Source organism: Eptesicus fuscus, chromosome 13 (genome assembly GCF_027574615.1).
Source record: "Eptesicus fuscus isolate TK198812 chromosome 13, DD_ASM_mEF_20220401, whole genome shotgun sequence".
Taxonomy (NCBI): domain Eukaryota; kingdom Metazoa; phylum Chordata; class Mammalia; order Chiroptera; family Vespertilionidae; genus Eptesicus; species Eptesicus fuscus.
The window spans coordinates 64,270,058-64,281,123 of NC_072485.1; the positions used below are offsets into that span (position 1 = coordinate 64,270,058).

At 41.9% G+C, this 11,066-nt stretch overlaps 1 protein-coding gene across 3 annotated transcripts in view; it reads right to left on the reverse strand.

Annotated features, from left to right (window-relative positions):
- The window catches only part of LOC103292676 (syntaxin-3), a 117,276-nt gene that overhangs the window by 16,512 nt on the left and 89,698 nt on the right, over positions 1-11,066 (reverse strand). The gene's annotated exons all lie outside the window — the stretch shown is intronic.

Below are 11,066 nucleotides of genomic sequence, written 5' to 3' on the forward strand. Positions count from 1 at the left end.
AATTTTTGGACTGGAACCCGGATTCTTTGTCCGCCAGAATCGAAGAATGAATCCACAGTCAGAAAGTGGTATAGCAAAGGTGGAGATTTATTGAAGAACAAGTACAGACTCCCATGTGGGGAGAGGGAAAGAGTCCCACAGAATGTACTCCCACATGGGGAGGGGGAAAAGGTCCCACTGAGTTTTTTCCCCCCTCCAGTTTATAAAGGCTGCAGATCTTTGTGCCTTGACATCTCCTCTGACTGGCCACTACTCCCTTGAACTGGCTACCATAGCAACTCCTGGGCTCAAAGGTTTAACCCTCCCCCGCCCTCCTTCCTTATTGTTTTCCTATTCCCTTTGGGCTTTCTTATTCTTCTTCTGGATGAAGGGCTTCCTTCCCTTTATTTTGTAAATATAGACCTTTGGCTGTCCCCAGCTCCCTCATTCTATGGAAATGTAACTGTTGCAGCTTTTCAGCTCCCCCATTCTATGGAAATATCCCTTCCACTGCTCTGCAGCCTTGTACTTCCTCCATGGTCCCCTTAATTTCCAAAATTTCTAAAATTTCCCAAACCTGTCCTATTTTACCCCTAAAATTCCTGTTTCACTACTGGTGCCAGAACCACACTCTGAGGACCTCTGACTCGGATACAGTCCCTTAGAGAGCACCCCATTCAATGGCTTCCAAACTTCAGAATGATTATCAACATTATCTGGAGTGCTATTTAAAAGTAAGGATGTTTTAGCCCCACTCCAGTCCAGTGGGATTTGTTGTAGCTGGAAGTTTCAGAGTACATAAGAATCACTGCAATTTGTTGTCAAATTTCTTGTCAATTTCTTGTAAATTTCAAGAGTCTAACCTAGAGGAACAGAGCCTAGGAATATACATTTTTAACAATTGCCCCAGGTGATTCGTAGCGGCTCCCATTTCGAGAAACCTTGAGCAGAGGTCCTCAGGACTACTGATAATTAAGGAAGCAAGGCAGGCCTCCAATTCTACTCCAATTATTTTCACTTCACTTTCATCTGTTTTATAGTAGAGCCTTTTAAAAAACCACCCACATTAGAAATCCTCTGTGTCCTTTTATTTGAAGCGTACAATCATAATTTTAACTAAGAAATCAGATGTGCCTAGAGGCTACTCAATAAATGTCATTTTGGATGAATCAATGAGGAATAAAAAAGTGAATCCAAATCTTACTTCGCGTCATGGATTCTCTTGGTATTTTCAACATCTAAATGATATAAACACTGTAAAACATTTGTGCTGGTAGTCGTGGTCTTTTGAGGATCTGGAATTGTTACAGAGAACCGGAATAATCAAACAATGCCGGAGAATTTGGAGTCACACTCTATTCACCGCAGTGGGCTTAGAGAAAATGAATTCAAATTCTAAGCAAGGCTACAAGCAGAACTTCCCTTTTTATTAGAGAGCCAGCTCTACATGCACTTAGTTGTTATCTCGCTGCTGGCCTTGAAAACAACACAGTTCTATCCAATTAAAAAATGCACCTGGCATGGCATTGAAATTATGGGCATATCTAGTCTCTGCCCTACAAGGTCAGACAGCTAAGTTTATCTTCCTCATTATTCAAGTAGGCTAAAGCAGGCTAGAAAGCAAAGTTGTTTTTTTTTTTAGAATAAGAGGCCGTCTAAGAAAAACAACAAAGAATTCCAAACAGTAGTTTTACAAAATAGGGGTTAGCCTTCTCAGAATGACCTAAAAGAACAGAGAGACCAGTCCAACTAGCATGATGTTGGGACAGTTTCCAGGATCAGCATTCTGAACAAAGGCTTTCGATAAGAAGGGGGGGCGGGGGGGGATAACTTTCACTCAATATAGCATTTCCCTCCTCTCTCCCAGTTTTAGCCTTTTCTGGACATTCACATATTATAATAGGAAAACAAGATAGGCTCAATTAGTTGCCACCATGCCATTTTGTACCTCTGACATGGAAAGGAAGGGTCCCTACTTGGGGATACAGAGTTTAGAGGGCTTCACTGTGGCCTTCTCCACTGTGCCCTTTGCTTGAGAAAAAGAAATGTTGGACCAAGAGAACAAGCCCCCAGATTTCCCTGCCCAAACAGCCCTTAAGCTCATATCTAAAGACTACACAGGCCAGTCTGCCCTCCCAGGTCTGTGTACCTTACAGTGGGTAACCAAAGGGTAGTTGCTTGCAAATGACAAGTGCTGGCGAGGATGTGGAGAAAAAGGAACCCTCCTGCACTGCTGGTGGGAATGCAGACTGGTGCAGCCACTGTGGAGAACAGAATGGAGTTTCCTCAAAAAACTAAAAATGGAACTCCCGTTTGAAGCATCCATCTTGTATGAAAATCGCTGTTTGAAATTTTAACCCTGCTATTTGGCTTCTGTAAATTCTTGCTTGCTAAGACTACTCCCACTTCAGAGAGGCCATTAAACCTTCCCCAGACAAGATTATCAGTGCTGACTCCAGGCTAGGCCTCTGGTTGAGGTCTCAAAGCTCAGCACATAGGGGCTCTTTAAGAACTTGCAAAAGGGGCCAGAAACACTCCATATTTGAGAGACAAAGGAGGTAAAAACATATAAATAGGGAAAATTCCTGCATGTTGGGGCCCAGAATTTGAGAGACATTTTCCTCTAGACCCGCACGTAATAAATGTAACTCCATCTCTCTAAGTATTGCTTTGTTCTTCTTCGGTTTTCTGTAACACATTGACCCAGTGATCCCACTTCTAGGAATATATCCCAAGAAACTAGAAACACCAATCAGAAAGGATATATGCACCCCTATGTTCATAGCAGCACAATTTACAATAGCTAGCATTTGAGAATAGCCTAAGTGCCCATCAGCAAATGAGTGGATTAAAAAACGGTGGTACGTCTATGCAATGAAATACTACACTGCTGTAAAAAGGAAGGAACTCCTACCATATGCAATAGCATGGATTGTCCTGGAGAGCATATGCTAAGTGAAATAACTCAGAGAAAGATAAATATCACATGATCTCACTCACTTGTGGAATATAATGAACAACATAAACTGATGAACAAAAACAGAGACAGAGAAGCATCGATGAGATGCTCAAACCTCAGAGGGAAGATAGGGGAGGGTGGAGTTAAGGGGGAGAGATCAACTAAAGGACTAGTATACATGCATATAAGTATAACCAATGGACACAGACACCTGGGGGTGAGGGCATCACTGGGGAGGGGGGCACTGGGGGAATAAGAACACATATGTAATACCTTAATCAATAAAGAAAGAAAGATAATAAAATAAATAAAAATTGAAAATGGTATTATAAATATTTTTTAAAAAAGAAATATGAACAGAGCTTGGATATGTCATCTGTAGTGTCCACACACAGGCACTCTATGTGTGGAGGTCCTTATAACACAGGTTAGAATGGAGTTGGAAAGAGAGGAGAAATTGGGCCATGGGCCTTGGATGGGGAAGTGAAATAGAGAGGAGATGGGTGATGGCACTTACCACATGGAAATGTTCCAGGCTCTAAGAATTCTAAATGAGGCCCGGCCTGTGTGGCTCAGTGCTTGAACGTCGACCTATGAACCAGGAGGTCACAGTTCAATTCCTGGTCAGGGCACATGCCTGAGTTTCAGACTCAATCCCCAGTGTAGGGCATGCAGGAGGCAGCTAATCAATGATTCTCTCTCATCATTGATGTTTCTATCTCTATCTCTATCTCTATCTCTGAAATCAATAAAAATAAATTTTAAAAAATAATAATTCTAAATGAAAATCGTCTATCTCATTATAATAAAAATTGGTTTGTCAAAACAGAAGGGCAGAACAGATCTTGTTTAATAGTGTCTTCAATTGATTTATAACTTTTACATAGATATACAGTATATGTGCCTCCACTTAAACCCTAGTTCCAGTTCCCATACATGCAATGCAGGAGCAGAACTGAGGCCATTTGTGCTCAGCTCAGAGTAACTTGGGAGCCCTTGGGACCTTGTCTTGCTCTGCTGATAAGCCTAGAAAGACTTGAGTTTTACTAGATATTTTGGTGCTTGGCTCATTCCTCAATATTCACCTTCAGTAAGTCAAGCAAATAACCAAAATTACATAAATCTTGCTTATCAGCAAGGAGAGGTGAAAGAAAAGGAGTGTAGATTATTTCCAAGTAGATCTGCTTGATTAGATAAGGAAATGTGGAATAGAGGACTCTAACACACTTAATACTTGAATGACCTTGACTCCAAACCCCAGATGCTCAAATCCTGAATTCTCTCTCAATCCTGATGGAAGTCAACTCAATTGCTTACTTTTCTAGTTTGCTCCTGTACAAACTTCTAATATTTAATCCAATGAGATTATCTACCAATATGTGCATGTTATTTAAAAAAACAACAACATGTTATCAATTTGTAATTTGGCTCTGAATCTGAGGCGGCTCCTTTCAGCAAACATTTGACAACCTCTAATGTTGTAAGTAATTTTCATGGTATAGTAGGAGATACAACAGTGAACAAGAAAGACTTACCTTTACTTTTACCTTTTTTTTAAATTTATTTTTATTATTGAAAGTATTATAGATGCCTCTTTTTTTTTTTTCTCCACTGACCCCTTCTACCCCACCCCTGTCCCCACTCTCCAGGCCTTTACCACACTATTGTCTGTATCCATGGGTTATACATATCCTATCTAATAAAGAGGGACTATGCTAATTGACTGCCACACCCTCAAAGATGGCAGCACCCACAGCCACAAGATGGCGGCGCCCAGTCCCCACGGCCTCACCTGGGCGGCAGGCGCATGGCATGGCCGGGCTCGCCCCCAAGCAGGTCTGGCCACTTTGTGTGCCTGCCTCCAGAGTTCCCCAGTCCACTCAGCCCCCCAGCCGCCCAGGGCTGGCCTGAGGCACAGGCAAGCCTCAGATGGTGGCTGCCCAGACGCCCAGGGCTGCCTGAGGCTCAAGTAACCAGGGCCGGCCGGCTTGCGCTACCGGCAGTGGCAGCAGCAGAAGTGTGAAGGGGGCATCACCTTCCCCTGATCTTCGGGTTGCCTCCTGCCCCTGAGGGCTCCCGGACTGTGAGTGGGGACAGACCAGGCTGAGGAACGTCACCCGCCCCCCTCCAGTGCATGAATTTTCATGCACTGGGCTTCTAGTATGCATTTAAGTTCTTTGGTTAATCTCTCCCCATCCACCTACCCACCAGCACTTTCCCTCTGAGATTCATCAGTCTGTTCATGCTTCTATGTCTCTGGATCTATTTTTTCATCAGTTTATTTTATTCATTAGATTCCACATATGACTGAGATCATGTGATACTTGTCTTTCTCTGACTGGCTTATTTTGCTGAGCATAATACTCTCCAGGTCCCTCCATGCTCTCTCAAAGGGTAAGAGATCCTTCTTTTTATTGCTGCATAGTATTCCTTGGTGTAAATGTACCACAGCTTTTTTATCCATTCATCTTCTGATAGGCACTTGGATGGTTTCCAGATCTTAGCTATTGTAAATTGTGCTACTATGAACATAGGGGTGCATATATTCTTTCTGATTGGTGTTTTCAGGTTTTTTAGGATATATTCCCAGAAGTGGGGTCACTGGGTCAAATGGTAGTTCCATATTTAATTTTTTTAGGAAACTCCATACTGTTTTCCATAATGGCTGCACCAATCTGCATTCCCACCAGCAATGTACTAGGGTTCCTTTTTCTCCACATCCTCACCAACACTTGCCATTTGTTGATATGTTGATGGTAGCCTTTCTGACAGGTATGTGGTGATACCTCATTGTCTTTTTAATTTTCATCTATCTGATGACTAGTGACTGAGCATGTCTCTTGGCGAACTGTATGTCCACTTCAGAGAAGTGTCTATTTAGGTCCTTTGCCCATTTTTTAATTGGAATGTTTGTCTTCATTTTGTTACATTGTATGAGTTCCTTACCCCTTACCTTTGAGAAACTCATGGTCTGGCAGGGAGACACACATCATACAAACACAGTTAAGAAATAATTCTGCAAGTAACTAACTGCAGTCTTCAGAAGGGCTACAAAGGAAAGTACAGAATATCAAGAGAGTAGATAACAGGCGGACATAACCAGGTCTGGGGAGTGCAGAGAGAGCATCCTTGAATAAGTGCTATTTACGCTGAAATATGAGCCATTGGAGGGGACAGGAAGCAGCACTACCTGAAAGCCAGCATTCAAGAGAGGAAAACCACACATGCAAATAAGCCTTGAGGCAGGAAGGAACTTGGCACAATAGAAGAACTGAAAAAAAAGTGAGTTGGAACATAACATAAAAAAAATAGTGAAATAAATGCTGGAGAGACAGGAAAGGGTCAGAAGATACAGGTTTTTAGAGATCACATTTGAAATATGGAGTTTTATTCAAAGTGCAATGGAAGTCTTCAAGGTTTTAACCTGGAAGCAAAGAATCGGAATTATGCTTTGGAAGATCATTGGAGGTGTGAAACAATGCTCAGAGCCCACAGAGTCAAGATATATTTTTCAATTCTATGAGGATTTGAATAACTTAAAATATTACCAGGACAAGCAAATATCTCTCCTGCAAGTTTTTAAAATATTCAAAACTGACTTTTTCCCAAATACAAAGTCTAGGACACTCTGGGTCAAACTGTATTCCTTGAGAATTCCTTTTCTTTAGGTGGGGTATACATATTAATCAAGTTTGGGAAATGCTGCTTTATGAGTTAAATTAAAAATGACTTGACTGGACTGGACTGGCTCAGTGGTTGAGCGTCCACCTATGATCCAGGAGGTCACAGTTCGATTCCCAGTCAGGACACATGCCTGGGTTGCGGGCTCGATCCCCAGTATAGCGTGTGCAGGAGGCAGATGATCAATTATTCTCTCTCATCATTAATGTTTCTCGCTCTCGCTCTCTCTCCCTTCCTCTCTGAAATCAATAAAAATATTTTTTATTTTTTTTTATTTTTTTTTTTTTAATGAATCTTTATTGTTCAGATTACAATTGTTTCTCCTTTTTCCCCACATATCTCCCCACCACCCAGTTCCTACCCCCCCTTCCTCCCTTACCTCCCCCCGCGCTGTCCTTCTCCATAGGTGTATGATTTTTGTCCAGTCTCTTCCCATACTCCCCACACAGACACCCCTTTCCCCCTGAGAATTATCAATCCACTCCCATTCTATGCCTCTGATTCTATTAAGTTCACCAGTTTATTCTGTTCCTCAGATTTTTAATTCACTTGACTTTTAGATTCACTTGTTGATAGATATGTATTTGTTGTTCATAATTTTTATCTTTCTTCTTCTTTTTCCTCTTTTTAAAGAATACCTTTCAGCATTTCATATAATGCTGGTTTGGTGGTGATGAACTCCTTTAGCTTTTTCTTATCTGTGAAGCTCTTTATCTGCCCTTCAATTCTGAATGATAACTTTGCTGGGTAGAGTAGTCTTGGTTGTAGGTTCCTGCTATTCATCACTTTGAATATTTCTTGCCACTCCCGTCTGGCCTGCATGGTTTCTGTTGAGAAATTAGCTGATAATCGTATGGGAGCTCCCTTGTAGGTAACTAACTGTTTTTCTCTAGCTGCTCGTAAGATTCTCTCTTTGTCTTTTGCTCTTGGCATTTTAGTTATGATGTGTCTTGGTGTGGTCCTCTTTGGATCCCTTTTGTTTGGGGTTCTGTGCGCTTCCTGGACTCGTAAGTCTATTTCTTTCATCAGGTGGGGGAAGTTTTCGTTCATTATTTCTTCAAATAGGTTTTCAGCATCTTGCTCTCTCTCTTCTTCTGGTACCCCCATAATTCTGATGTTGGTTCGCTTGAAGTTGTCCCAGAGACTTCTTACACTATCTTCAACTTTCTGAATTCTCTTCTCTTCATGCTTCTCTGGAGGAGTGTCTTTGGCCTCTTTGTATTCCAAATCTTTGAGTTGATTCTTGCAATCCTCTAGTCTGCTTTTGGGTCTCTGTATAATATTTTTTATCTCAGTCAGTGTATGTTTAATTTCTAGTTGGTCCTTTTTCATATCCTCAAGGGTCTCATTGAATTTATCGGCCTTTTCCATGAAATTCTTGAAAAACCTTATAACCGTGGTTTTGAACTCTATGTCCAGTCGCTTATTCTCCTCCATTTCTTTGGTTTGTGATCTGTTTCCTTGCCTTCTCATATTCTCTGCTTCCCTGAGTTGGTAGGGTAGTTTTGTCTACTAGGTGTCCTATTGGTTCAACGGGTCAGCCTCCCAGTTACTTGAGGTGGACACTCTTGGTGTACCCTTGTGTACTGTGTGTTCCCCAGCAGGAGCTACAATAAGGGCTAGTTTTCTCCTCCTTTGCTTGGGCGGTTTTGGAGCAGTCTGGAGCTGTAGTTGGTTAAGCTGCCACAGAACAGGCCATTTATATGCAAAAGCCGCTGTGTGGAGCCGGGGTGGGTTTGTAGAATGTGCGGGGCGGGGCCTCTGGGCGGGGCGGGGTCTCAGGGCGTCACTAGGCTGGGGCGTGGCCAACGGCAATGGCTGCCGTCAGCCGTCAGCCGTCTCTGCCTTTCCACGTTTCCAAGACCCTGCGCCCCGCGCTCCAGCGCAGTAAACAATGATTGCTGGGCGCACCACCGCAAAAAAGTCACTCTCACTTTCCGACCCGATGGCCGAGAGTCCAGCTTCTCCCCGTAGGCGTCTGGGTCCCCCGAGTGTCCCCAGAAACTGGATTTCAGAGTGATCGGGAGCTTGTCTCCCTGCGGGTTGAAGAAAAGCCGCGCACCCAGCCGCCCGCCGCCGGCCCGATTCGCGTGCCTCCATACCTCAGCTTTTCAGCGATTGTGCTCCTTTCTCTTCTCAGCTGTAAATCTTCCACTGAGCCAGCTTTCCCGTGGTTCTGGGTGGTAGATGTTTTTGTCTTTTAGTTGTGTTTTTGAAATTGTTGTGTGAGGCAGCAGATTAGTTGTTTAACTATGCCGCCATCTTGGTTCCTCCTCTCCAGTACTTGAAAAAATATTTTTTAAAAGAAAAATGACTTGGAGGAGGGTACAAGTGGCTAAGACAAAAATTTGGAAGTTATTGTGGAGGTGAAGAAATTATGGTAATTTAGACCAGAGAAATGCAGACAGAAGCCGACTGGCCCCAGAAGGTAGAATGTTTGACACTGGGGACTGATTAGTCCAGTGATTGAGGGAGTCGGGTATCAAGCTTGACAATCAGACTTCAGGTGGATACAACTGAGTTGATGGTTATTGAGATGATAAAAGTTGAGAATTATGTACTGCCTATAAGTACTAGGTACTATTCAAAGCACCTTTGTGGTAATTCATAGAATTCTCACAAAACCTTAGGAGAGAAGAGCTATTACCTACATTTTACGGATAAGGAAACAGACTCACAGAGGTTAAGGAACTTACATAAGGCTGTTTCTGTGTCTGTAGCCAGGACCATGGTCAGTGAACCTGCCTTCTCAGGATATAACAGGATACAAGCCAGGAAGAAAAATAATAGTTTTCTGATTCTGTGCTTTAGCTTGTATAAATACAAGTCTGTTTCCACTGGTGTGCCTTCTCAATACAGCCCTCCTCAGCAGCTCCATTGGGGTTTCGCAACCTCTTACCTGGAACCTGAAGTTTCCACACAGGAACTTTTGTCCATGGATGGCTACATCAGTTACTGTTTCTGTTGGGTGATGTGAACAGACAACTTCCTACTCCTCCATCTTGCTGACCCAGAGCAAACATTTTAAAGCTAAAGTAATAGTATTCACTATTAGTTCTTAGAAGACTGATAAACAACAGTTCTCACATGTAGCACACAGCATCTTACATGGCACGGCAAAAATCCACATTTGATGTGCATCTCTGTGGTTATTCTCCTGGCCTGGAAATTCTCAGGGCATCTATCTTAGGAGGAAATCATAAGTCAAAAACCACTCCCCTATTCTGCCTGTCCAATTTCAAACTTAGAACTTCTGCTTCCATTTTTATGTGTTGTAAGCCCTAGCCCCAACAAAAATAAGGTACAATATCTGCAAATCAATTAATGTGATACATCACATAAACAAACTGAGAGACAAAAATCACATAATCATATCAATCGATGCAGAAAAAGCATTTGACAAAATCCAACACCCTTTCTTGATAAAAACTCTCAGCAAAGTGGGAATAGAGGGATCATACCTCAACATAATAAAAGCCTTATATGACAAACCTACAGCCAACATCATACTCAATAGCCAAAAACTAAACTCATTTCCCCTAAGAACAGGAACAAGACCAGGATGTCCACTTTCACCACTCCTGTTTGATATAGTACTGGAAGTGCTAGCCATAGCAATCAGATAAGAAGAAGATATAAAAGGCATCCAAATTGGAAAAGAAGAAGTAAAACTGCCCTTATTCGCAGATGACATGATATTGTACATAGAAAACCCCAAAGACTCCATCAAAAAACTACTAGACCTAATAAATGAATTTTGCAATGTAGCAGAATACAAAATTAACACCCAGATATCTATGGCCTTTTTATACACCAATAATGAACCCATGGAAAGAGAAATGAAAAAAACAATCCCATTTACTATAGCACCAAAAAAAAATTAAGATACCTAGGAATAAACTTAACTAAGGACGTAAAAGACCTGTACTCGGAAAACTACAGGACACTGAAAAAAGATATAGAGGAAGACATAAACAAATGGAAGAACATACCATGTTCATGGATTGGTAGAATCAACATCATTAAAATGTCCATACTATCCAAAGCAATATACAGATTCAATGCAATCCCCAATAAAATACCAATGGCATATTTCAAAGATCTAGAACAAACTCTCCAAAAACTCATCTGGAATAAAAAAAAGACCCTGAACAGCCACAGCAATCCTGAGAAAGAAGAACCAAGTTGGAGGGATCATATTACCAGATATCAAGCTATATTACCAAGCCATGTACTTACCTGCCTGGTACTGGCACAAGAACAGACATATAGACCAATGGAACAGAACAGAGAACCCAGAAATCGACCCAAGCCATTATGCTCAATTAATATTTGACAAAGGAGGCAAGAGCCTACAATAGAGTCAAAACAGTCTCTTTAATAAATGGTGCTGGGAAATTTGGACAGATACATGCAAAAAAAATGAAACTAGACCACCTTACACCAT